Source organism: Phocoena sinus, chromosome 18, assembly GCF_008692025.1.
Source record: "Phocoena sinus isolate mPhoSin1 chromosome 18, mPhoSin1.pri, whole genome shotgun sequence".
Taxonomy (NCBI): Eukaryota; Metazoa; Chordata; class Mammalia; order Artiodactyla; family Phocoenidae; genus Phocoena; species Phocoena sinus.
In genome coordinates, this window is record NC_045780.1 from 8,414,246 (window position 1) to 8,442,003 (window position 27,758).

Genomic DNA, 27,758 nt, shown 5'->3' on the forward strand with positions numbered 1-27,758 from the left:
CATTGATACTATTTTTTCCTTAAAAATTATTACTTTTTAATGTTTCTCTGAAGCAGTATGGCTGTGGAATCAGTAGGCCTGAATTTAAATTCCAGTCCCACCAATAACTAAAAATGTGGCCTAGACAAGGTACTTGACCTCTAAGAGCCTCACACCCTAAGACCGTAACATCCAAGTGATGATTGACCTACCTCTTGGGATTGTGAGGATTAAATCACATCATACTTGTAAAACTCAAGTGTGCAGTAATCCACTCAATAAATGTTACTATTTTTATTTTTTTTCTCAGAACAATTTTTTTTTTTCTCTTTTGTGGTATGCGGGCCTCTCGCTGTTGTGGCCTCTCCCGTTGCGGAGCACAGGCTCCGGACGCACAGGCCCAGTGGCCATGGCTCACGGGCCCAGCCGCTCCGCGGCACGTAGGATCTTCCCGGACCGGGGCACGAACCCGTGTCCCCTGCATCGGCAGGCGGACTCTCAACCACTGCGCCACCAGGGAAGCCCTCAGAACGATTCTTAAGGAAATGTTTTGAGTTGACATGAGATTTCAACTCTTTTAACCCTCAAGTTCTGAATGTCTGTCTGGTCTTTCTTCTCGTTTTTCCCACCACTAGCTCTCTTTGGCAAAGATATCTAACCATGCATGAGCCCCCCATACTCAATATTTCTGTTTGGTACTCTCTTACCACAGCTAGCAATAATCTTGGAATCCCATTTTTACCACACTGAGAGTCAGTCCTCTTCTTCCATTTCTTTCATAGTATGAATTTCCCCTGCTTATAATTCAATTTAATTGACACAGTTGGGGAAATTCTCAAGTAATAAGTCAAAAAATGTCAATCCTATTCTTCGGGAACTGTAATTAGGTGTATATTAGAATTTCTCATTCTATTCTATTGGTGTCTTAAGCTCTTTCATATTTCTTGTCTGTTCCTCTGTCTGTGCTGTATTCTAGATAATGTCTTCTGATACGTTCACAATTCTTTCTTCTAGCTGTGTTGAATTTGTTAAATCTGTCCATTTCTAACTTCAGTTATTATATTTTTATTTCTAGAAGTTTATTTGTTTTCTTGCCTAAACCATTTGGATATCCTTTAATATTTGTGGTTCCCTGAACATATCTTCAATCTTGTCTTGTACATATTTAAACATAGTAAATATGGTTATTTATCTGAAATCCTTGGGGGTCTATTTTTGCTGTCTGTTGTTTCTGCTAATTGTTTCCTAGATGCCTTATTTCCTTGTGTATTTAGCTAGTTAGGTTTTTTTTTTACTGTGAACTACTTATTTTCCTTGGAAGTTTATGTGTGACAGTTCTTTGACTTCAAGGCAAAGATTCATTCCTTCAGAGAGGTTTGGAATCTGTTTCTACCAGGACACTACCTGAGGGCACTACCCATCAAGGATCACTCAGAATCATATTTTTGGTCTGAAATACTTTGGACTACCTAAGCAGTGTGCATTTGAGCTCCAAAGTAACATAAGGACTGGTTTGTGAGCCCAGAATTTCAGCAATGATTCTTCTCAGCTTATTGCCTAAATTTGAAATATACTATTTATTTGGCATTCCCCTGGGTGTGGAGGAGTGGGTGTCATTTTCCATTCACTTACACTAAGGGTGTAACCTTTTGCAGTCTCAACTTTATGTTGGAGAGGAACTCAAACTACGCCCCCCCCACCAATCTAGGAGCAATCCCTAGAAGTTTTACCCACACCCGATGTGGTCACAAAGATCAAAGTTAAAGTTCATGCACTTTAGCAAGTGCCGTCAGAGAGAGAAAGTCAGCTGCAGTGCTGCACTTAACTCTGAGTTCCTTCACTTAGATTTTAGGCCCAAGAATTTAAATATTTTATCCAGAATATTTAAGCTGTTTCCAGAAGGAAGGTCTGTCCACGTACCTATTCTCCATATTGCTCAAAGCAGAAGTCCCTACCCATATTTTTACCAATTCCATCTTTGTTTCAGATTTGGTACAAAGTTGGTAAAATTGGCAGCCAGTAGGAAAAAAAATTGATTCAGTAACATCAGAAAAATATGGTTAAGCAATCAACTAAGTTATTCCTTTTAGAAGATTTTACTGTTTATGCACCTGAGCTAACTCTACAATCACTACATGATAACTGTCTAACAGGGGTGGCAATCACACTGGTCCTCGCCCAGAGGGAAGCCTCAGACTGATCCATCCAGGCTCACATTGCTCAAGCCACCGTCACTCCATAAGATATATAGGGCCGTCAACCTCTGGCTGCTAGGGTCCAGAACTGCTGAGTATCAGAGTGAGAGTTGTCCACACTAGAAGGGCAGGCAGACAATGGGGAGGGATGGGAGTGTTAAGTAGACTCTTTGGGATACAGTGGAGCATATCCAAGAAGTACAAAGAGCAAAGGGCTAATAGACCAGCAGGTGTTTTCCCCAGAAAACAACAAGAAAGTTAGATCTAGGTTAACTAAGCTTCTCGGCAGCTCTCTAGGCTCTTGACAGAAGATCCTTTCACCTTGACCCTACCGCCCCCAACCACAACTTCCACCCCCTTGGGCTGCAGCTTTCTCCCTCAGCCCTCTGCTATTCTTAGGCTGATGTCATTTATTAAGCAGATAAATATCTATATAAGTAGGCATCGAAATCTTTCTCGATGGAACAATTTTCATAGCCTTTTGAGCAAGGCAGAGACATATTGGGAGCTGTGAGTTAAGGCAATAGTTTTAAGGTTTCTTAAAAAAAAATTTCCTGAACCAGTTAAGTACTTAGAAAATTAAAAGTGCTGGGCTTCCCTGGTGGCCCAGTGGTTAAGAATCCGCCCACCAATGCAGGGGACACAGGTTCGAGCCCTGGTCCGGGAAGATCCCATGTGCTGTGGAGGAACTAAGCCCATGTGCCACAACTACTGAGCCTGCGCTCTAGAGCCCATGAGCCACAACTACTGAGCCCGCATGCTGCAACTACTGAAGCCTGAGCACCTAGAGCCCGTGCTCCGCAACAAGAGAAGCCACCGCAATGAGAAGCCCGCTCACCGCAACGAAGAGTAGCCCCCGCTCTCCGCAACTAGAGAAAGCCCGCACACCGCAAGGAAGACCCAACGCAGCCAAAAATAAATAAATAAAAATTTTAAAAAGACCCTACAGGGCTTCCCTGGTGGCGCAGTGGTTGAGAGTCCGCCTGCCGATGCAGGGGACACGGGTTCGTGCCCCAGTCCGGGAAGATCCCACATGCCGCGGAGCGGCTGGGCCCGTGAGCCATGGCCGCTGAGCCTGTGCGTCCGGAGCCTGTGCTCCGCAACGGGAGAGGCCACAACAGTGAGAGGCCTGCGTACCGCAAAAAAAAAAAAAAAAAAAAAGACCCTACAAAAAAACAGTGCTTACAAAGAGTATTCAATATTTTGTTTTCTAAGTATGAATGTATATTTTTAAACAACTGCAGCCTAGTTTCTGCTGTTTTATCAGTCTGCTGCATAAGAAGCCACCCCAAATTCAGTGGCTTAAAACAGCGACATTTATTATCGTCGTGCCTCGGAGGCTCTTCTTGTCTGGACCTGCTGGCCTGGGGCTGAGCAGTCCAAGATGCCCTCATCCATATGTTTGGGCCCTCAGGGTGGGCAGCTAGGATGGATGGACAGGACCTTTCTTCACTTGGCTTGTAATCTCAGGAGGCCAGCTCAGGCTTGTTCCCATGGGGTCACAGGGTCTCAGCAGCAAGAGAGGAAGCCCCAGCGCACAAGTCCCACTGCCCAAAACAAGGCACATGGCGAGTTCAGATTCGAGAGCTAGAGAGATGCAGTCCTCCTCTTGCTGGAAGGAGCTGCCGGTCACATTGCAAAGGGATGAACAAACAGGCGAGAATTGTGACCATTTCTGCCACGGTATACTACAATTATAATTATCATTTCATAGCAAAAAAGCATCTTACCAAAAAAAGTTAGAATAAAAGTTCCTCAAATGTAAAATATTTAGCTTTATGAAAAAAACCCTCACCACCACATTGTCTTTTATTATTTCTCTTCCTGTTATTATTACTGATACCATGGACTGTTGAAAACTTCATTCCTGTCCCCATTTTTCTAGAGAACAGTGTTGGGAATTATGATGTGATGAAACTGAATCTGGCACCATTGCCTCGGATTAGAGAAAAGGGTGGGAAGACTAGGGGGAGGGGGCTTCTTACCTTACCTGGCTAGGTAAGAATCCAGATTAAAGGTAATGAAGTGACTACTGAAATAGTGAGGGAGCAGGGGAATATGATAACTAACTCAGAGTAGCGTTTAGTACCAGGATAGGATGGGCTGTGTGTGTGTATGTGTGTGTAAGTGTAGGGAAAGGATGGAGTCCTAATTCTGAGGCCTCGGCTTTGGTCTAATCCAAAAATTTGATAATCATCTGTATTAGTTTTCCATTCTTGAGTGGCAAGTTGCCAGTAACTTAGCAATTTAAGACAACACCCACTTGTTATCTGACAGTTTCCTTGGGTGAGGAGTCAGGCATTGGTCAAACCCTTGATCTCTGCTCTAGGCTCCATAGGCCAGAATCAAGGTTTTGACTGAGCTGGGCTCTGACCTGGAGGCTCAAGGGATGAATCCCTCTTCAGGCTTATTCAGGCTGTTGGTGGAACCCAGGTCCTTGTTACTGTAGAACTGAACACCTGTTTCCTTGTTGGCTGTGAGCTGGGGCGCTTTGCATCTTCAAGCCAGCAATGGCACGTTAAAACCCCCGTTTGCTTCCAATCTCCTGCTCTCTTCTTCTGCCACCAGCCCGAGAAAGCCCTCTGCTTTGAAGGGCTCCTGTGTTCAGATGAGGCCCACTTGGATAATCTCCCTGTTTTAAGGTCATTTCTGCCGTGTGACATGACATTACATAACATGATCCTGGAAGTGATAGCCCATCAAATTCATGGGTTCTGGAGATTAGAGCAGGGCAGCTTTGCGGGACAATTATAGAAATTTTGCCTGCTACGTCATCTCTTGGAGAAAACAGTGATATAATTAAGGAGACTCTTTTTCATGAAGGTATTATTTTATTGTGAAATCACCATCACCTCACAGGATTATTGCTAGACACTCATGGTATTAAGTATAAGGAAATGTGTCATCATATAAAGAGCTGGAATGAGCACAGATTCACCTGTTTGGACATTGAAATCCACTGCCACTGCTTACAAGCCGTATCATCTTAGGCAGGTCAGTGACATCCAACCAACATCTCTCCTCCTGGGGGTTTTATTACTTGCTGCCACTAGGTGTCACTTACACAGCTTGGGAGAAGATCGGTTCCTGGTGGCTGTTTCCTCTGTCTCGGGGCTGATTTGGACGGATATCTGTGCTACCCCCAACCCCTGTTGTGGAGTCCAGAATTCGAGCTCCTGGTCCCTGGGGATTCGGAAGCTTGGAGCGACCTTGAGGAATCCAGCTCTCCCAAAGGTGCGAGCCACGCATTGGCTCTGGGAAGGGGCTTCTCATCAGTGCAGTAGGGGGTGGGGGGGTGAGGAGAGGGGGTGGGATGCGTTTGTCATGCCTTTGGCCTCCTTCACCAAAATCCAGTGGCCCGGCTGGTTTTGGCCGGGAGGTGAAGTCTTTTTTTACTCTGCCAGCCTCAGCACGTGGCTTGGCACCATCGAGACAGGAGTGGATGGTATGGGCCAAAATGAAAACCAAAGTGCCGACGTTCGGGGTCCCGGGTAGAGTGGTGGAACTCTTTGTTACAAAGGCCCCTGTGAAACTTGGCTGTCAGGGGCGGACCAGGTTCACTGTTGTTCTTCACTGGGTCAAACAAATGAACTTTAGGTACACCTCGGAGCCCCCAGGTTTCTAGGTCAGGAAGCTGGCCTGAGGGGGCAGAGCCGCTGTGGACTTGAGCCCAGGACTACTGCAGGAGCCTGACAGAACGTAACTGACTTGCAAAAGAGAACTTTTGCCATGAAGAGCTTCTCCTGCAGGATGTAGGGTGCAGGCTTAAAAAGAGACAACAGCTCTAAATCGATGCTGATTATCTGTTGTTATCTGTTGTGGTGAATGAGATGTGATGTCCATATATGCTCTTTTAGCACTAGACCCTCATTATCAAAGTCCTCTAGCAGTAACTGCCCGTGTCTTTACAAACCATTGCCACCGAGGAAAGTACAGACTTCACAAGTTAAAGTGTATTTTATTAATTCATATCATCTCTGTACAGAGATCACTGATGTTTCAACAGCTTAGTGGTATATGGAAGGCTTCAGTATTTAAAAAACACACAGAAAAATGTAGAAAGTGAATTATAAGTGAAGTGCTTTTTTTTTTCTTACCATGTATTATGAGAAAATCAGTCTCGAGAATTATCCCCAGAAGCCGAAGTCTGCAACCTTTTATGACTTTCTCAAAAGGGCATTAGAATATGAAGAAATTATAGGAAAACAAATTAGTCGCGTTTTTTACAAAAAACATTTACGCAAGCAGATAATGCAATAAAAAAAATTAAGTAGTGAAGGAATGCAGAAGATGTAAAGGTAATGCAGGCTTGTTCCCGTAATCTAAGGGGAGACCGGGATCTGCGAACACCCCATGGGCCCCAGGCCCTTCCCTCGGCTGGCAGGGACCTGTTTCTTAGTCAAAGACCTGTCTCCTTGCTAGTGAGTCTTGGCTTATGTCTAGAACATAAATTCATGTAGTAGATAAAAGCCTGTGATCTGTGCAGATGCCCATATCTTTTTTGAACATCATTTATAATCAGATCCTGTTTCCTGTTTCAGCTCCACCATGACAGTTCTGAGTAGGTTTATTTTTTTATATTAGAAGTGCATTTGGTGATGAGAAAGCTTTCCAGTATTTGCAAAAGGAATAATAGTGATGGATGGCATTTTCGAGTTTTCACTGTGTACTAAGGTAATCCTCATAATGACCCTTTGAGATAGGGATTATTATTATTAGTATCTCATTCTATGGAGCAGTGAGGCACAGGAGGGTTTAGTAATTTTCCCAGTGGCGTGGCTACCGTGTGACCGATCAGGATTCTCAGTGGGGCCGGAGGACTCCAGACTCTCCTCTAGGGCATCTCACCACCGTGCTTCTCAGGAAGCATATGCTCGCCTGAGTCTGTGCCCGGAGCCCGTCATGTCCCCAAAGACGGTGTGGCGGGAGCATGTCACAGGCTAGCAGTCCTGAAGGGAGGTCCCTGACCCTGTAAATACATGAAACGGGCTTTCACCTTTGAGTCTTCTTTCTACCACCCATTTCAAAGGAGGAATTGGTTTTTCAGAGCCCCAGTCTCTGAATTTGCAAAATGGGTTTAATTTTTTTCTCTACTTAAAATCTAAAAGGTATAAGAATCTCCATAATGTATAGTCCTGTGCTCATGAAACTATAATGCATTATCTCATACCAGGTTATTGTAATTCTCTCTTAGAATTCAGCTTTAATAAATAGATAAGGCCTGAATTATATTTTTACTTGAAATTACCACGCCACTTTCTGATAATTACTTTTATGTTCTTTCAAAAATATCTAGATTGTATTTTGCTTCCTGGCAGATATTTTGTGAGTTTTGTGTTTCCTCTGGAAAGGAAGGGGGTGGGGGGAGTACACCATTGAAAAGCAAATTTCGAGCGCTTCCTTGCTTGTCTCTAAGATAGCATTTAATTGAGCATCTCTCCTCCCAAGGCTGTGCTGATATCCTCATTCAGCCTAGTGTAAGAGAGCATTTTGAGATGAATTCTTAATCGTGTAGAATAAATTCTTTTAAGAGCAGAGGCCAAGGGGAAATATGCTTCCAGGCCTTAATGATTACCTTATTTGTCCATGACAAAAGCTCTCTCCTGGAGGTCACTTTTTCTCCCAGAGCATTTTAGAATGTGAGTTACATGGCTGAGTCAGAAGAACATAGTAAATCAAATCTCATCTCCTGCACATTAGTGAGTGTCACAGCAGGGCCAGGACAGAGTCGCCTCATTACGTAGATTAAGCTGCTGAGAGACTCCACCCAGCAGCCACAGGAGGAATCAAGTGTCACCTCAGAAATGGACCACAGGCCAGGTCGGTCTCGATCTTAGAAGCAGCAAATCTGTGCAATAAAAGTTAAAAAATGACAACCAATTAGGATGGATCACCTTTCTTAAGCTCGGTCAAACCTTTATTAAAAAAAAAAAAAAAAAAAAAAGGAGAAATTGTTTCAGTCTCTCAAAAAATGAGACATCATCTTCTACTCCAAAAACAGTCAGGGTTAGATTTGTGTTTAGCTGGTGACATATTAAAGAACCATTTTGTGAATTAGCATTTTCCTTTTCTTCCCAGTAAAATAATGTTTTGAGCTGTAACCTTTTGTTCAAATTATTGTGTTGTAACCTAAGCAATGTGATTTTGTTTCACCTTATACAAGTGCCGTGACTGTCAGTGTGGCTCAATTCCTGTTTACGCTTTCCTACGCTACCATCATATATTAATCCAAAATTCCAAAATCATGTACCTCAAAATAATCAACATGCAGATCCTTTATTTAAGACAGAGTTTCCTCTTCCGAACGCTTAAGATCATATTTATGCTTATGGTAAAATTGCTTAAAAAACAGACTTGTGTGACTGCCCCAAATGAATCTCTATTATAATTATTTACTGAATATATATAAATATGACTTTAATTTTGATATTGATATAAAATCAGTCAGTTCAGTTGTAACCTTCTCGTGAATATTCCCCATCTTGCCTTTCCCTCTCGATGAGACAGTCCCTTGGCTTTTACTGTCCTTTTCTCTCTCCATCCCCAAGTCTTAGCCTACATCACTTCTCTCGTTGAGCCATCTTCCTGGTAGCCCACCAGCACGTGTACCCATGGGAATTAGGTGAAATGTGCGCCCCTTCTCTATTGAATTTGGGCTACTCAGTGTCAGGGTCCCCCTGGTGTGAAGGAAACTGCACATGGTATTACATGTTGAGCTGTGTTGCAAGCATGTGAGGGCAGGGATTTATTTTATACTTCTCTGGGTTCCCATTTTTAATAAATAGGTCTTAATGATTTAAATTATTATACCTTCTTACTTTCTGACTCCTCTTTTGAATGAATTTTTTCATTCCTCTTAGGTGGACGGTGATGGCTTGTTCAATGCAGTAGTTGATGGTAAAAATTTTCTCTTTATGTATGTCTGCCTTTCCTCTCTTTTCCCAAATCCACACCAATGCCACTCACTGCAGGAAGAGCACAGAGATCAAATGGGGCCTGCTAAAAATACCCACGATAGGGCTTCCCTGGTGGCGCAGTGGTTGAGAGTCCCCCTGCCGATGCAGGGGACACGGGTTCGTGCCCTGGTCCGGGAAGATCCCACGTGCCGTGGAGCGGTTGGGCCCGTGAGCCACGGCCGCTGAGCCTGCGCGTCCGGAGCCTGTGCTCCGCAATGGGAGAAGCCGCAACAGTGAGAGGCCCGCGTACCGCAAAACAAACAAACAAACAAAAATACCCACGATGCAGAAACATAGGTGACTGTAGCAAGCCCTGTCATGGCATGCAAAGATAAAAGAGGAAAAATTTTTTAAAAATTAAAAAAAAAAAAAAGGCATTTGACCTCAATGTTAGGAACTTTGTCTTTACATTTCTTTAGGAGCCTAGAACTAGTGATTCTCAACCTATTAGGTCCACTCCCCCTTTTATCACAAATATTTTGTCACATCTCTTTTATTATCCTGAAATGAAATTGAAAGATAATACAACTCACCTATCCATATAATTTCTTTTAAAAAATCTGTATTTAAATATATGTATCTGTATCTCATATCTGTAATATAAAAAGAGAAAGGTAAGGAAAGTAATCATGATAAACTACCCTGACTGTCAACACATTCCGTCCTCTGACACTGTCACATGGAGAGATATGCTGAAATAGTCGGATAGACACACCTGTCCAGAGCCACTGTGAATGCACAGCCCTCCACGCAGACTGACCCAGGCATGGCATTGCCTTGGGTGTTATGATTTTCCAAACTGATGACCGATTCTTGTTAAAGCTTCAACACAGTAAAGTACAGTCTCTCCTCCACTTATGTTAAGTAGTTGCATTCCTTGAAAATTTAGAAGATATTTAACTTGTGCGAAAACACTTTGTTCACATGTACAACAGTTAGCTTCCAGACTTAGATCATTATAAGTGAGTTTTTCATGTACAAGGATGTCAGGGGGGAGCGGGGGAAAATTCTTTGTGGGCAGGAAAGCTCCAGGCGTTGCAGGACATTGAGCAGTTCTGCCCCCGCCCATGTGATGTCAGCAACCCCTCCCCCATCATTGGTATGGCCAGAAACATCTCCACACATTTTGAAAAAAACCCCCTAAAGCGTGGTTTCATACCCTTTAAGAACCACTGCTATCGAACATTGAGGATGCCTGATAATAAATTTGATTCTATTCTATTAAAGAGTGTAATTATTATAGAAACTTACATTATAGCCACCATTGTACTGAATGATCACCATTTGTCTTGCTACTAGACTGTAAGCCTGTGGAAGGTTAAGACCATATCTTACTGTATGCAGAGTGTCCAGCAGGGTCTCAGGCAATTAACTGGTGCTCAGTAGCTATCCGTTCAAAAATAAAGACATGAACATCTACCCTATTTTCAAAGGAACTGATAGCACTTTCCTGAGTAATACATGCCGCATTTATCAAACTTCATTGTTAAGATATTACTATTAAGCTATTAAATGCTAGATTGTGCAAACCTAGAAAATAGTGATCTGTGCCTAGCTGGAGAAGGTTATCTTTCTTTCTTTGTTGAATTTTTTAAACATAACATGTAAGAAAAAAGATGCTAGCAACCACAGACCCTGAGGTGTTTTCCCTTAAGAAAATACTATTCCGTTGTTATAAAACAATTAAGAGCTTTTTGAATACAATAGGGCAGAGAAAAACAACAAAGATAGTCTATCTGCAAGGACATTATTATCCATTTGGAGAGATGGGCTACACATCTAGAAGCATTAAAGCTAATAAGCAAGTGCCATGAGGAATAGGGATGTCATTAAATACAGTGAGAGACTAGGAAGAGATGATCATTCCTCCCTGGAACGGGAGGGCTTGAACACCAACATAAGTGACGGAGAGAATTTGGACTGGTCAACGGGACCACGTCCTAGGCAAAGGGAGGTGAGTGTAACAAAGGTTTGGAGGTGGCAACAAACATGATAGGTTGGAAGAGAGGCACAGGGGAGTGGTCCAGGTGACAGTGGGGAAAAGATAGTGGTGGTGGTAATGGTGAGTAGAAGAAGTTTGCCTGATGGGGAAAAATGTAGAGAAAGTTGTTTGGCGGAATGGGGACCAGACTGATTATATACTCTTGACCAGAATTCCTTTAAAAGACCTGATGTTAACTGTAAGTTCCATTAAAAAAAAGTATTCTTAGAGATACGTTTTTTCATCTTACTTCTTTGTGTCATTGAAAAAACAATGTTCATGGTCTGATTTGGGATTGAATGCTTAGTAATCACGTTAAGCAAGTTAAAAACAAGAATTAGAAAAGAGAAAATGTTATCTTTTGTTTTTAGTTTATCTTATTATTATTTTAGATTCTTATTTTTTTATTACCTTCATTCAGATAACTGATGTTAGAATAGCTGAGCACACAAAGTTAAAGGAAGGCTGTGTTCCGAGCTATGCTTGGGTTTGGGATCAGAAATCACTTGCAGCTGTGCCACCTTAGGCAATAACTTAACACTGATGAACCTCAGTTTTCCCATCTTTAAAATGGGGGTAATACCTGGTTCATAAACACGCACAGGTCTTTGGATTAAGTGCAGTAACCTGTCAAATAGCCCATTATGTGGCGCATAGAAGACACTTAATAAATATTAGGTGTCTTATTAGATTAAAATAAGATATTTAACCCCTTTCAGGTTAGGTGAAATTTGTGTTCAGTCACGGAACAAGCAAAGCTTATAAAAATTACGTCTCATCAGCTAAGCAAGTGTTCATTATCTGAGTGACCTTGGATTCTCTGAACTTCAGTTTTCTCATCTTTAAGATAGGGATAATATACCAAGCTCAGAGAGTTATTATGAGAATTAAGTGAGGTGATGCATGAAAAATGCTTAGCATAGTCACGGGCACAAAGCAATCTCTTAATAAATGCTACCATTGGTGCCATTATGTTATTAGCATCACGATCATGCCTGCTACATGCTATGTACATGTCCTATCTCTATCTTTATTACAGTCCTAAGTGGTGTGTGTTTTTTAAATTTCATCTTTACTGAGGTGCAACTGACATATAAAATTGTAAGATATTTTGTATTGATATACATACACACTGTGAAAATATTCCACTCTTCTAGTTAATTAACACATCCCATGGTGTGTATTATTCATGTTCCTAATTTTATATGGGCAGGAGCTGAAGAATGGGGAATTAAATGGCCTGCTTAGGGTCACCAATTGGTTAACTGGCGAAGTTGGACTTGAACACAGATCTTCCAATTCCAAGTCTGGAGTGTTTTCCATCATGCCTGTGCTGCCTCGAGCCTTTGTAAGGTGCCAGGATAACCCTTTCCTTCAAAGCCCACTGAGAAAATGATTCATAGGACAGTTTGGAAACCACTGGACAGAATAACAAATGTTTCTTGAGACCCCAGAGCCTCAAGTGACATTTTATATATAGTACCAGTCCTGCCTAGTACAAGCCCTGCTTTTCCAATGATGAAGATGAAGATGGAACAGATAACCTTATTCTTGGCATCTCCTCTTTGTTGTCAGTGCACATCTCCCAATGCCTTCATGCTGGCGTCATGGGCTGTGGGAGTTGGGTGGGAAATTTGACTGCCGGGAATAATTCAACACAGTTTACCTTGCAGTACTGAGCACTGCTACCTGGGGTTGTAAACACGTTTGACTCATCACCATCTATGTCATAGCAGAGTTTTTTAAGCTGGTTGCCAATCAGTGTTGATCATTTCTTTGGTTCCATTTAGAGTGGTGATATTCCTTATGAAAATAAATATTTTTGGAGGTACAGCTAGAATATAAACAAACATGCAAGTGGAGGCACTATAGACCTCGACACACGTTGGGTTGCAGAAGTTGCCATCTTGGCTGCATATGTAGTGCTGCTCTGGGCACATGGCAGAATTTCAGCAAATTGGAAATTCAGTTTCTGGGAGCCAACAAATGTTAAACATCTGCCAAAGTGAATTATGAAACAAAACTTTTCTCTATTGAAATTGTTGGTGCTTTTCAATTACCTGAACACTGTAATGCTCAGTATTTCTGAGCTATGTGAATGGGCCTGAAATCGTGACATTGGGACTCAGCATCTTCCATGGGATGGAAGAAGGAGGGTGGCCTGTCCCCCTTACTCTTTTGTATTCAAGGACAGACCTGCTTTTCAAAATCTCTGTAAGGTCATCTGGTGATGATTTTTTAACTGAATGGCCGTGATTGAAAGTATACGGGCTCATTTGCTAGAGCAGAGTCTGTGCCAGAAGAATCTTGGGAACAACAGCGGCAAAATTCATGGGATTCTTGTGAGTTTCACTATGTTCTTTGAATGCTGGCTTCTTGAAAGATCTATGGGCAGCCACAGGTGCGGCAAGAATTAGGCACAGCCAGAACTCACCATCTGCCACTACTCTTGGGAGTATAAGAAGAAGATGATGATTGTTAATATTATTAATTATTCATCATGAGACATTTAATAAGATACCACAGTCTTCTGCTGTTGGAGCTCATGCATTAAATTAAACAGACATAAGAAACAGAAATGTCTATCTTCCTCAAAAAAAAAAAAAAATCCTGAAAAGAGCTGACTTTAAGCAAACAATATATAGTAAACTATACTTAAAATTTTTTTCCTCTGTGTTAGGAGATAATACATTCAGGCTGAAGAAATGCAAAATATGTGTGTGGCCTGAAACTTTGACTAAAATCCACACATGAAGACAGCTGTTTAAATGTGGACATTTACCTGTATTTCATTCATCAGTAGTAGAATCAGATTAATAAAATTTCACCTTTGAGAAAGGACCCTGAAGTAGCCTAACCCCTGTGCCCTCTGACAGAAACGTCTCAATAATATCCTCATAGACAGCATGGTTGGCTTCTGTTCACATACCTCCAGTGACAGGAAACTCATTATCTCCAGAGGAAATTCATTCACTCAGCATATTTACTGAGCACTTACTAAGTAACTGTCTTTGTGGAGCTTATCTCTAGCCAGAGGAGTCAGCCATAAATGATAAATTCAGTACTTAAGTAAATTATATGTTAGGGTGTTCCTTCATTCCATTTTCAGATGTCTCTTTTTGCCAGAAAGTTTTCCCTTATAGTTCCTTTCCTATAATGATTGTTTGGGTATTTGAAGAAAGTGCTTATTGCCCTCTTAAATTCACCTCATTTTCAAATTATACACTCTTAGTTGGTTAAGCAGCTACTTAATACCTACCAGTTCCTAACAGAGGACCACAGACTAGGTGGGGTAAACGACGGAAGTTGGCTCAGAGTTCTGGAGGCTGGAAGTCCAAGATCAAGATGTTGGCAGGGGGGCTTCCCTGGTGGCGCAGTGGTTGAGAGTCCGCCTGCCGATGCAGGGGACGCGGGTTCGTGCCCCGGTCTGGGAAGATCCCACGTGCCGCGGAGCGGCTGGGCCCATAAGCCATGGCCGCTGAGCCTGCGCGTCGGAGCCTGTGCTCCGCAATGGGAGAGGCCACAACAGTGAGAGGCCCGCATACCACAAAAAAAAAAAAAAGATGTTGGCAGGGTTGGTTTCTTTAAGGCCTCTCTTCTTGGCTTGCAGATGGCCATCTTCTCCCTGTGTCTTCACGTGATCTTTTCTCTGTGTATGTCTGTGTCCTAATCTCTTCTTATCAGGACACCAGTCAGATTGGATTAGGACACTAGTGACCTCATTTTAACCTAATTACCTTTTTAAAGACCCTACTCCAACTACAGTCACATTCTGTAGTCCTGGGGGCTAGGACTTCAACATATGAATTTAATGGGGGACACAATTCAGCTCATAACATATATTCTTAAACTGGAACACCCACAAGCAGGCAGAGTACTGCACAGAAAGAATCAGGCAGGATGGTCACATCCCATGTGCTAGACATCTAGATCACCTTTGAAAGCCCCAGCATATCGACCGACATTGAACTTGCAGTCAACAAGAAGTGCCAAGTCTTTAAATCAGGGGTCCCCAACCCACCGTACTGGTCCGTGGCCTGTTAGGAACTGGGCCACACGGCAGGAGGTGAGCAGCGGGCCAGCTAACAAAGCTTCGTCTGTATTTACAGCCGCTCCCATTGCTTGCATTCAACATTAGATTCTCACAGGAGTGCGAACCCTACTGTGAACTGCGCATGTGAGGGATCTGGGTTGCTCGATCCTTCTGAGAATCTAATGCCTGATGATCTGAGGCGGAGCTGAGGCGGTGATGCTAGCGCTGGGGAGCGGCTGCAGACACAGATTCTCACTAGCAGAGAGGTTTGACTGCACAGAGACCATAATAAACAATGACTTGCAGACTCATATCAAAACCCTATCAGTGAGCGGCAAGTGAAAGCAAGCTCAGGGCTCCCCCTGATTCTGCATTATGGTGAGGTGTATAGTTTCATTATGTACTACAATGTAATAATAATAAACTGCACAACAAATGTAATGTGCTCGAATCATCTTGAAACCGTCCCCCTCCTTCCCCCAACCCCCGTCTGTGGAAAAATTGTCTTCCATGAAACCGGTCCCTGGTGCCAAAAAGGTTGGGGGGCTTCCCTGGTGGCGCAGTGGTTAAGAATCCGCCTGCCAATGCAGGGGACACGGGTTCGAGCCCTGGTCCGGGAAGATCCCACAAGCCGCAGAGCAACTAAGCCCGTGTGCCACGACTACAGAGCCTGCGCTCTAGAGCCCGCGAGCCACAACTACTGAAGCCCGTGCACCTAGAGCCCGTGCTCCGCAACAAGAGAAGCCACTGCAATGAGAAGCCCACGCACTGCAATGAAGAGTAGCCCCCGCTCAACACAACTAGGGGAAGCCCCCGCGCAGCAACGAAGACCCAATGCAGCCAAAAGTAAAATAAATAAATAAATAAATTTATTAACAAAAAATAGGTTGGGGACTGCTGCTTTAAATGACTTGGTTCTTTTTTTTTTTTTTTTTTTTGTGGTACGTGGGCCTCTCACTGTTGTGGCCTCTCCCGTTGCGGAGCACAGGCTCCGGACGCGCAGGCCCAGCGGCCATGGCCCACGGGCCCAGCCGCTCCGCGGCATGCGGGATCCTCCCGGACCGGGGCACGAACCCGTGTCCCTTGCATCGGCAGGCGGACCCCCAACCACTGCGCCACCAGGGAAGCCCGGTTCTTTTTTTTTTTTAATCTTTATTGGCGTATAATTGCTTTACAATGTTGTGTTAGTGTCTGCTGTATAACAAAGTGAATCAGCTATATGTGTACATATATCCCCATATCCCACCCTCCCTATCCCACCCCTCTAGGTAGTCACAAAGCACCGAGCTGATCTCCCTGTCCTATGCAGCAGCTTCCCACTAGCTATCAGTTTTACATTTGGTAGTATATAATTGAATGACTTGGTTTTAAGTCACATCTTCTTCCATCCTTTGCATAGATTATTCATTCGTTCAGCTATTCATTTAGTGAATCTGTCCTGAGCACCTGCTACTTTGGAGGTACTGCACACACTGTGTATGCAGCAGGGAAACAGGCAATGTCCCTGCCTTCTTTGGAGCTTAAATTATGTCCGTGAAGGCTTTCAATAAACAAGTGAACAAACAAACATGTATTATAAACTGATACGTGCTACGAAGCAAATGAACATATAAGAGAGGCACCCTACTTCTGATAGTTTTTTGGGGGGGTGGCCAAAGTACAGAGTTTGAAATAAAATATTATATTTTAGGTTTGGCCCATATTCCATCCTGTCCCAGTCATTTACAGGAGAGATCCTGGCTGTCATTTACTGTATACAGTACCTCCCCCTGTCTCCCAGATCAGAACAATACCATTGTAAAATGTCATAGAACTAACAATAATATCCATTAGCTATACATAACTAAAGGTCTAGCCATCATATATAAAGTGGGACTCTAATTAGAAATATTAACAAGAATCAAGCTGCCCACTGCTAAGTTTTCTGTCTCACTAGCCTGAGCCTTAAATGTTCCTCTGGTTGTGCCACATTTATCCCAAAAGGCCTTTGAAGTTGTCTGTTTGATGATTCTTAAAAGGTCAAGTCCATTTAAAGTGTTTCACTCATAAAGTGGGGAAATGAACGTTGTTTTCAATTTAAACAGAAAGAACACCATTTGCAAAACAGAATGCCCACGTTTATGGTATCAATGCTCAAAGGTGATGTCCATCAACTTCTTTCAAATGGACCTGACCTGCCCATGTGGGGCTACTCCAGAAATCTGGGTCCAAGGCAGTGTGGGTCCAAGGCCAGCCCTCACCCAGACCAGCTCCATGGTGCCCTCTCTCTTCTTACCTTGGGCATCCTTGGCATTTTAAAAAAAATTTATTTACTTATTTTATTTATTTTTGGCTGCGTTGGGTCTTCCTTGCTGCGCGCGGGCTTTCTCTAGTTGCGGTGAGCGGGGGCTGCTCTTCGGTGTGGTGCGCAGGCTTCTCATTGCGGTGGCTTCTCGTGTTGTGGAGCTCGGGCTCTAGGCGCTCGGGCTTCAGTAGCTGTGGCTCGCGTGCTCTAGAGCGCAGGCTCGGTAGTTGTGGCGCACGGGCTTAGTTGCTCCGCGGCGTGTGGGAATTTCCCGGACCAGGGCTCAAACCCGTGTCCCCTGCATTGGCAGGCAGATTCTTAACCACTGAGCCACCAGGGAAGTCCCATCCTTGGCATTTTAACAACCAGTTCTGCACTTGCTGCTCTGGTTCATCCTGGTTTCCCCCACAGACGCAGCCTCTGTCTTTGTCCTCAGCCAGCACACCGAACATTTGGGTTAAAAGGTACCCAAGCTTGCTTGGCTGCCAGTCCCCTGAACTGACTCTCTTTGTGGTCGGGGTAGGGAGAGTGCAATCAAATTCAGAGAATTGGGGACTGAGCAGTTCATCCAACAGGTACGTCAGCCTAGACCGTCACCGGGCTACCGACCCCAAGGTGATGTTGCCTTCACATCTGTGGCAGCATACTGAGAGCAGTAGAGAAAATGAAATGCTTTCATACACAGTCAGACCTCAGCTTTAATTTAGCATGGACTACGGCTTGTCAAGCTTCCTGAGCAGAGAGGTACTGTGGTAAGCATTTGTTCACGTAGGTATTATTTGACATTAGTTTGCTTATTGAATCGGCACATTATAACCCACAATATACATAGAGTAAGTTAAATTGCAACAAAATTCATTCATTCATTTATTCATTCATTCAATATTTCTTGAGCACCTATCTTGTCCCTGTATTCTTCTGAGTTACTAGGATTACAGCCGGGAATAAAACAGGCATAACCCCTGCCCTCACAGATCTTATGTTCTAGTGAGGATGGGAGACAGACTATGAATGTGGACATATGTATTCTTTAGAAAGTGAAACATGCTTTGGATAAAATAAAGGAAGGAAAGGAGGATACAGTGACAGGGGAATGAAATCTTACCTTATAGATGGTGGTGGTCAGGGCAGACTTTGCTGATAGGCAGAGACTTCAAGAAAGAGAAGCAGTAAAGCATGTGGACATCTGGATAGAGAAAGTTCAAGAAGAGGAAGGAGCAAGTGCAAAGGCCCTGGGCTTAAACTGTGTGAGCGGCAAGGAGGCCACTGTGGCCGGACTGGACCTAGTGCTTCTTCATTGCTGGTGTTTCAGAAAGCGTAACAGAAAATTAGATCAATTCTTCACCAGACTTGCTCTGTTTTGTTACTGCTGCTGTTCTTGTTGCTAACTAAAAGACTTCTACTAAGTCTGTTATTAACTGGCTGAGTAGGCAATCCCAGGCAGGTGTGTGTGTGTGTGTGTGTGTGTGTGTGTGTGTGTGTGTGTGTGTGTGTGTGTGTGTACAGGCATGTATGTCTGTATATCTACATATATAGAAGTTTAATGAAATTAGGAGAGCAGCTGAGACATACATTTTTATGTTTAAATGTGAGAGTGAGACTCATCTACCTGATTAAAAAAAAAAGCCCTTTGTGGCCTGTGATGCAGTCTGCTTTTAGCAATCACTCTGGCCAGTGCTATCCTTTTCATCCTCCAAATAAAGCACAGGAGTTGGGTAAGAGCCAGAGTAGTTAGAAGTGTAAATAAGAGCTCTGATTCTTGGCAGGATTCCGCACACCTGTGTTAAACTGCCACGGGCGCAATCCCATTGGTGCAGACAATTTTATAAGCACCACCTGAGGGGGGAGGTTACTTCCTGAGGCCAGTGTTCTTTTGGCGCACGGTCTTCCCTGACCTCCTGCGGGCCCGCTCCTGGGTACTACGCGTCCTGAGAAATGCTGGGAATGTTTTTTTCGGTTACAAAGATAACAGTTCTCGTGCTTCCAAGTGTTTCCATGTGTCAGATTCTGAGGGGTGACCTGTGTTGGGAGCGGAGTGCATGCAGGTGATACTGTGCAGGTGAGCCTGGCTCGGCTCGTCTAGCGGGAGTGGTTCCGACAGCCCAACGGGGCCATGGCTGCGACCTCAGAGGACGCCAGAACGCTTGAGGTACCGGAGGAGCAAATGAATAAAACTTTATCTGCTTCAGAATTAGACTCTGAAATGCACCAATGTAGCTTCAGTTGGCCCTGAGAGCAAAGTTTGCAAATTTAAGAACAGTGTTTGGACTCATTCTTTGGCCATAACCAATATTTAATATTTTATTAAATATTTTAATGCTTCAGTCTCTCCATTGGTGAAATTCAGTGATGTGGTGGACCTTCACGTGATGTGAAGGTACGCTAATTAATTGGTATCTTCTCAGGAAAAAAACCGTCACAGTGAGCCGTGGTGGTCCTTCTTGGTTGGAGCTGCTTCTCTGTGAATGACCGGCTGGGTAAGTGTGTCCCGGTAAAGTTAAGTCTTGTCCTTGACAAGTGTTTTCAGAGCGTTATAAGATTTCATGGATCACATCCTGTATCAGCCTGGTTGTTTCTAAGGGCTGAACAAACGGCATTTAAAGAAATTTTGTGGTAATGGCAGAATATATCAGAATTAATCTCTAGAATTAACATCTCTCTGCTTGGATATTTTAGTAAAAACAGGCATGTGATTTTTAGTCTTTGGTTTGTGTGAAACAATTAGTTGTTCTCCGTTTTATTGTGTCTGTGGATTTTTACAGAAAACCACTTGACAGATGCACACCCGAAGAGTACATTTTGTATATTTAATGCATGGAGAGGGATGTTACCATAGCCGTTGCTTGTGGGCTCACCCACAAAAATAAACTTAAGCAAGCATTTTATAGAATCTGTGATGTTCCAGGCACCGTGCTAGAGGCTGGTAATTCAGAGATGAGGCGCACGGTCTTCCACTTCTTTGAAGGAGCTCTCAGTTTAGTGGGAGGCAGACAAATAACAATCTCAAGGCTGTGTAACGAGTGCAGCTGCAGCCCATTGAGGAGCATGGGGGAGGGTTAGAATTGAGAAAGAGAGAAAGAGGAGACTGTACGGTGGAGAGCATAGCAGTATGGTGAAGTGATGTTTGGGGGAGCTGCGGACAGTTCCCTTTGGCCGAAGCGCAGGGTTGCGTGAAGTTAGAGAAGTAGGAAAGGGTCTAGGATGACAACCAAAGGTTGAGCTTTATCCCCAAAGTGATAGAGGACCATTGAAAAATCTGCAGCTGTAGGCAGGACTGCAAGACCAATGAGAAGACAGTTGCATTCAGCCCGGCAAGGAATCATCAGGACCTGAGTTAAGACGGTGGTGGGAATGAAGATGAGAAGACAGATACAAGAAATATTTAAGAGGGAGAACTGACAGGGCTTGCTGAATCTTTGGATGTGAGGGATGCGAGAGAACGGAGTTCTTGGCTTTCTAACTCGAGTGACTTAGTAAATGGCGGTGCCATTCAGGCGGTAAAGGAAGACAGTGGGAACTGGGGGAGGGAAGTGGTGAGTTCAGATTTAAAGATGTTGAATTTCAGGCACTTGCATGGTATCTAGGTGGAGACAGACCACAAAATGTAAAAAGGTACACATGGACAGAGACCTCAGCGGAAGATCAGAAGTGTAGAAATAATTCAGGAAATGTAAATTGGAGAGCGAAAGGGATTAGGAAGCGTATTCAGAAAGGGTGTGTGTGTTTAAGAAACTCGGCTGTAAGGAGGAGAAGGTGGTGCGTTGTTTCATCAGGTGCTGCTGAATCCATAAAATGGACTTTTCCAGCCTAACTGGCCACGTGCGTCAAGGTGTTCTCTATCATCATCAAATCAACAGGCTCCTCACAGCACTGTTTTAGAGGAGAAGGGTCGAAATTTTTACATTAAAAGTCAATCAAGGTCAGACAACTGTCTGGGACTTTGTAGCACCTCCTGCTATTCCTGAGTAGAAAAAGAGTTTCAAAATCTCATTAGAGGGCTTCCCTGGTGGCACAGTGGTTGAGAGTCCGCCTGCCGATGCAGGGGACACGGGTTCGTGCCCCGGTCCGGGAGGATCCCACATGCCGCAGAGCGGCTGGGCCCGTGAGCCATGGCCGCTGAGCCTGCGCGTCCGGAGCCTGTGCTCCGCAACGGGAGAGGCCACAGCAGTGAGAGGCCTGCGTACCACAAAAAAAAAAAAAAAAAAAAATCTCATTAGAGGTGTTCTGGTCTTGATGCTTTGAATAGGATGGGTGTGGAATAGCTCCACTGAGAGATCTCTCCTTAACATGTCAGAAGGAACACCTGGCCTCCTAGCTTAACAGGCACTTGGTGGTTTGTAAAAGAGCCCTGGATTTCAGTCCATGGAGTTCTTCCACCACTGGAGACCTGGGGTGAGTCCCTTCCAGCTTAGGCTTGGGTTTTCCCTCCATATAATAATAAGTGGATTTGACTGTATGCCTTACAAGGCCCACTGCTCCAGGTTCACCAGACTTTGACTCTGTCGTCAGAGTTTCTTTTTGTTTTCCCTTCCCCATCCCTCCCATGTTTGCTTCTTCTACATGCATGGCTTCTGTAGTTTTCGGTTTACAGTACACTGCTAGGAAAGAGCCCCATCTACAACTGACACGGCTGGAAATTGTGGCAGGGGAATGAGAAATCAGCCACCAAGAGAATTGAGACTATTTTCTTCCAGCTTACTTTCTCCTTGGCTTTTCGCCTCTTTGGGCTTCCAGCTTACTCCTCCTCTTGGCCGAAATGGGAGTTTGTTCAGACAGATATCTGGGAGCCTGAAAAAATTATGGACAGCTTCTCCATGGGGGAGATTCAAGGCCTGGAGCCGCCAGGATCAAGTCACTAATGTGCTTTGACCCCCTGCCATTCGTTAGATTATTTGGTCATTCGTTCATTTACCCCAGTAGCTCCTCATTCAATGATTACTTACCGAGGGCCTCCTGTGTGCTGTTTATTGGGCTCAGCTGGGGTCCCAGGGTGCCGGCCTGAAAAGGTGAACACAATGAACATGGAATCTGCCCTAGTGGAGTTGATAGTCCAAAGAGGGAGGAAAGAATACTGGGAAAAGTTACGCAGTAAAAGCATAACTACAAGTTGTGATAAGGGCTATTAAAAAAGTAAAAGTAGCAATGAGGAATTTTAAGAGTAGGTCTGGATTTAGACCAGGATGTCAAGGGAAGGCTTCTCTGAAGAAATGATGCTTAGATAGGAAGAAAAACAGGATTTAGCCAAACAAAGAGAACAGAGAAAGCAGGTAGGTAGTGGCCCAGCACTGCTTAGACCCTGAGGTGGCCAGAGACTGGGGGGGGGGGGGGCGCGGGAGAAGGGGAGACAGAGACAGACACAGGTGTGGCCAACTGGGCAAGAGCTGCAAAACCAGGAAAGTTTGAGTAGAAGAGTAGAGGTCAGGACAGCAAAGGCTGCTGAGATGCCATTTCCGTTAAAGACTGAGCAAGGTCCGCTGGCTCACTGGAGGCTCCTGGTTACCTTAGCGGGAGTGTGGCCACAGGAGACTGAAGAGGAAATGGGGGGACAGGTGTAAAAGCAGCCGCGCTAAGACACTAAGCTGTGATGGGGAAGTCGGGAAGAGAAGGTAGAAACTGGAAGGCAATGTGGAATAAAAGGAAGCGTTGCGTATTGTCTGTTGCTTGCTTTTCAGATGAGAGGTTTATTCAGCGTTTTAATAAAAACGGGAAAGATCTCATAGAAAGAGAATGGTTAAGATACAAGAGACTGAAGGAGTGAGGTCCCAGCAAGGCGGCAGAGATGGGTCAGAAGCGGCGTTTCCTTCATCCTAACAGGAGACGCGGGACGGTGGTTTCGGGGATTTGGTGGCAGAAAAATGGGAGCCTTCACATCCGATGCCACCTGTGAGGCAAAGTCATCCCTGCGAATGGGATGGCAGGAGGGGAAAATGCAAGACATGACAGCTGCAGAGGAGGGAGCTCTGCTTACCACCACGACCCCTGGCGGGGCAGCCTGGTCCCCTGTACCTGCTGGCAGGGCTCTTTTCTCCTCACCATCTGTCCCACTGATCCTGTCAGCGTTCTTAGAAGTGTATAAGGAAGGTGTTTTGAGTTTGTTTCCTGTGGTTTTCCAATGCCAAATGACACCACTTTATGTAATTTCCTTATGAATCCAGAATATTCTGCCATGGGAGCAGTGCATTTTGCTCTGGTAATTTTTCTTCCCTGTTTTATTTCTGATTAATTTCATGATCCTCCCCCCTCCGTGTTCTTGCTTTTACCCTTTAAGTTGCTTATACCCTTTGGCCTTGTAATCTGAAAAGCACATGATTTTGTGTCTGTCTTTTCTGGTTGTTTTTTTGTAACATCTCACAGTTCAGTCTGCCTTCCATCCCATTTTTATAGAACACATTATGAAGTTGGAATCTTTCATGCAAGCCCACTGGCAAAAATATCCAAATACTTTGCCTTCTGTATTTTTTGGCCTTTCTCTCCCCCAACACCCCCTCCCTCTTTTTTTTTTTTTTTTTTTTTTTTTTGCGGTATGCGGGCCTCTCACCGTTGTGGCCTCTCCCATTGCGGAGCACAGGCTCCGGACACGCAGGCTCAGCGGCCATGGCTCACGGGCCCAGCCACTCCGCGGCACGTGGGATCCTCCCGGACCGGGGCACAAACCCGTGTCCCCTGCCTCGGCAGGCGGACTCTCAACCACTGTGCCACCAGGAAAGCCCACCCCCTCTCTCTTATGATTAGGAACTTTCAGGCAACATTTGTGGCAATAACTAGAATGTCTGCTAGATCTTTCCTTTCCTTCCCTCTTCTCATTCCTGTTAGCCACCTGGCGCTCACCAGGCCCTGTTGCTTTCATCTCTGGGCTTTGTATTTGTTGTTTCCACTCCATGTCCTGTGCTTGTGCTCTCCAGATCCCTGTCTCTTTGCTCCAAACACCCAGAGTCTGTTTTTCTTCTGGATGACAGTGTGAAGCAGGGGAGCCCCCTTGGAGGTATGAGTCCTCTTGTCGGGGGTTCATACGTCCATACCAAGTAGCTTTAGAAATAATGAAGGATGAGGAAGGGCACTAACACTTGGTGAGCACTTGCCCGCTAGGTGTGGTCCTTATCCTGTATGAACCCTTGTGGTAATCCTGCTGCAGGGAGTGTGGATCCCAGTTTATAGACAGGTAAGCAAATCCCAGAGTCATTCGTGACTTCTTGAGAAATATTTCAGGGCCAGGACTGGAAGCTGTCCTTCTTCCGTGCCTAAAGCTCAAGGGGACTGGAGGTTATCACTGTGCATCCTCTGGACACTTACGAAGGAGAGGCCGGGTTAACGACCTTGACTTGCTTCAGACACTGCACTCCCTGTGATGTGGGGGTGGCTTGCCTGGCAATCAGGAGTCTTTAGCCCTGGAGTCCAGACAGGAATCTCCTTCACCACTAGGTGGAGATGTAGCAGCACCGCAAGTGGTCCCCGTGCAAATGGAAAAGTAGACCTGGGGACAAGCCTTCTAGGGTAAGGGCATTCAAACTTTTTTTTTTCCTCCTTAAATAATTTCCTGATATAAAACTAACCATTTTGAAGTGACGATTCAGTGGCATTTAGTACATTCACAGTGGTGTGCAACCACTGCCTCTATCTATGGCTCCAAAGTAAAACCCCTTAACCATTAAGCAGATTCTCCCCAATTCCCCCCTCTCTGTACGCTTGGCAACAGCCAGTCTGCATTCTGTCTTTATGGATTTACCTATTCTGGGTGTTTTTAATAAATAGAATCATACGATATGTGACCGTTTGTGTCTGGCCTCGTTCTCATAGCATGATGTTCTCAAGGCTTATCCACGTAGCATGTGTCAGTACTTTGTTCCTTTTTATGGCTGAATAATATTCCATTATATGTGTGTACGACAATTTGTTTATTCATTCAGCCATTGATGGACATTTGGGCTGTTTTCCCCTTTTGGCAATTGTGAATAGTGCTTCTATGAACATGGGTGTACTTCTCTTTGGTTGAGTCCCTGTTTTCAATTCTTTGGGGTATATACCAAGAATGGCATTGTGGGGTCATTTGGTAAGTCTACGTTTAACTTTCTGAGGAACTCCTAAACTTTTCTACAGTAGCTGAACCATTTTGCATTCTTGCCAGCACTGTATAAGATTTTTTAAACTTTTTTGAACAAGACGCACAATGAAAAATATATTTTACATTGCAACCCAGCATTCACATGTGTGTATGTGTTTATATAACATGTATATATCATACATATATATATGAAAACAGAAGTTTTATGAAATAGTGTTCACCCTTATTAGTACATGATACACTCCTATGTGTCCTTCCTATTCTATTTTAATAGAAAAATAGGCGGGTTTTGATCCACAAATTAGTTCCACAACTCAAAGCAAAATGAAATCTTAGCTGTTAAGATCAGAGTACTATTCTAAATGTAAGTAATAACGTATCTCCTTTCCATTTGGATAGTCAAAGAATTTAGGCTATCATTCATCAGTTTAGCAATGCACAAGTTTGCGGGGGGAGCTTATTTACCTTATGAAAATGACATTTTATATAGTATATTCTCAAACATGGACAATTTAGATCATATACAAATATAAGTTGTACTGCATGTAGTTGACAATGTGAGGATTATAATTAGATGTTTTTCTATAGTCAATGAATTTTTGGGTGGGTATCGTACCTATGGTTTCTAGGGAAAGTCCTGTGATACATGTTATTTTCACTTATTGAATGGTTCAGTTCTTTATATATCACTTGAATATTTCATAGTAGAGTAAGATACTGCAACGTGCCATGGGATGACAGAAAGAGCAAGTGGTAATAGAAGAGAAAGAAATAGAATCAAGAGAATTGGAAGAGGGACTTCCCTGGCAGTCCAGTGGTTAAGACTCCGCGCTTCCAATGCAAGGGGCATGGGTTCCATCCCTGGTGGGGGAACTAAGATCCCACATGCTGTGTGGTGTGACCAAAAAGGTATTAGGAAAAAAAAAAAGAATTGGGAGAAAAGCATTAGAAGCTTCTCACATCTGCAGTGATAATTTATGACCATCTTTGAGAACCTGCAACTGTGAGCTTTCCTGGAAGGTGAGGTGTTTGGGAGCAGTAGAGACTAGGGGTTGGAGGAAATTCTTTTAGAAAGAATGAAGGACTGATACAAGCAGGTCCACTCCTTGGGCAGATGGGAAAAAAATTATATTTTACTTCTCATTAACCTCTAACTGAAACTTTGTATTTTCTTCATTTATGAACATAGGCAAGAAACCTAGTATTAGCAGTACCTACGACTTCACTACTAATTGAAATCAGAGATAAATTTCATCCCATTACAGTTACTTTAGGTAGATTTCAACATTGTTTATGTATCTTACCCAGAAGTCCAGCAGAAGCCCCACAGCCATATCCGTTTTCCTTATTCTTCTGCTACTTGTTGTCTTAATGAACAAAAAAATTTAATTATATACATGAGAGGGATATACAGAGGTGAGGGTATAAGAATTCATAGACAAAGTGAACTTTTTTTAATTTAAAGAATGAGAAAAAGAGAAATTCCAAGGGATATTCTCCTGGAGAAGTAAAGAAGATGGAAATAAGTTTTGAGGTCGGGTGGAGTCCTAGGCAGACTACAGATGCCACTCACTCGTCCTGTATTTATCCAGAGAGACTCAAGTGGCATTTGGATAAGACCCAAGCAAACCACCAGCAGATTCCTGGAGTTTAGAAATGGCCGCTCAAATAGCGGGGCAACCCGGGTGTGTTCCTAAACTAAAAGTCCAGCAGGCTATGTTCAATAGCTGGGAAGGTGACAGTGTGTTTCTTTAAGAGGAAAGGGCTGAGGAGGGACGTCCCACCCTTTTGTTTGTCTGATCCTTAAACTGATGGAGCCCTGAGCATCTTAACACTAGTGCTCTGGGAATCCAAAGCTCTTTCATCTACAGAATCTCCTCTGAGATCATGAAATAATTTTCTGTAGACAGCAGATAGTAGCGTATCGCGTGCATCTTATGGATGAGAAGGGAATAGCTCAAGCACAGAAGTGGATCACTGTGGCCAGTACCTGGTGGGAGAGGGGCTGACTGTGAGCTTGGGTTTCTCCATAGCTAACACCACGAAGGTCAGAAGCATGACCTTCCGCCTCTGTTTCCCTAGGCTTCGTAGAGTGACCTCACCCACCCCAACCGTCTGCAGAGATCGTTGTTCTCCCTTCTGGCTCCTAAGCATTTGGAACTGCTCTCCCCACCAGCCTGTTAAGTTGCTCCCTTCCATCATTCAGCCGGTTTCTAACAGCCACACCCTCCTACACAAAGCACTGCCTGTCTGGTCGAAGCAGGGTGGTGA

The 27,758-nt window shown here is 44.0% G+C and overlaps 1 protein-coding gene across 2 annotated transcripts in view; it reads left to right on the top strand.

Annotated features, from left to right (window-relative positions):
- FRY (FRY microtubule binding protein) overlaps nt 1–27,758 on the top strand; it is a 423,367-nt gene that overhangs the window by 135,911 nt on the left and 259,698 nt on the right. Inside the window, exon 3 of one of the 2 annotated variants that reach the window (XM_032611303.1) lies at nt 19,834–19,905. The exons of the other annotated variant lie outside the window; for it this stretch is intronic. The gene's annotated coding sequence lies outside the window, so the exon portion shown is untranslated. The remainder of the gene's footprint in view (nt 1–19,833; nt 19,906–27,758) is intronic. 2 annotated transcript variants of the gene reach the window in all.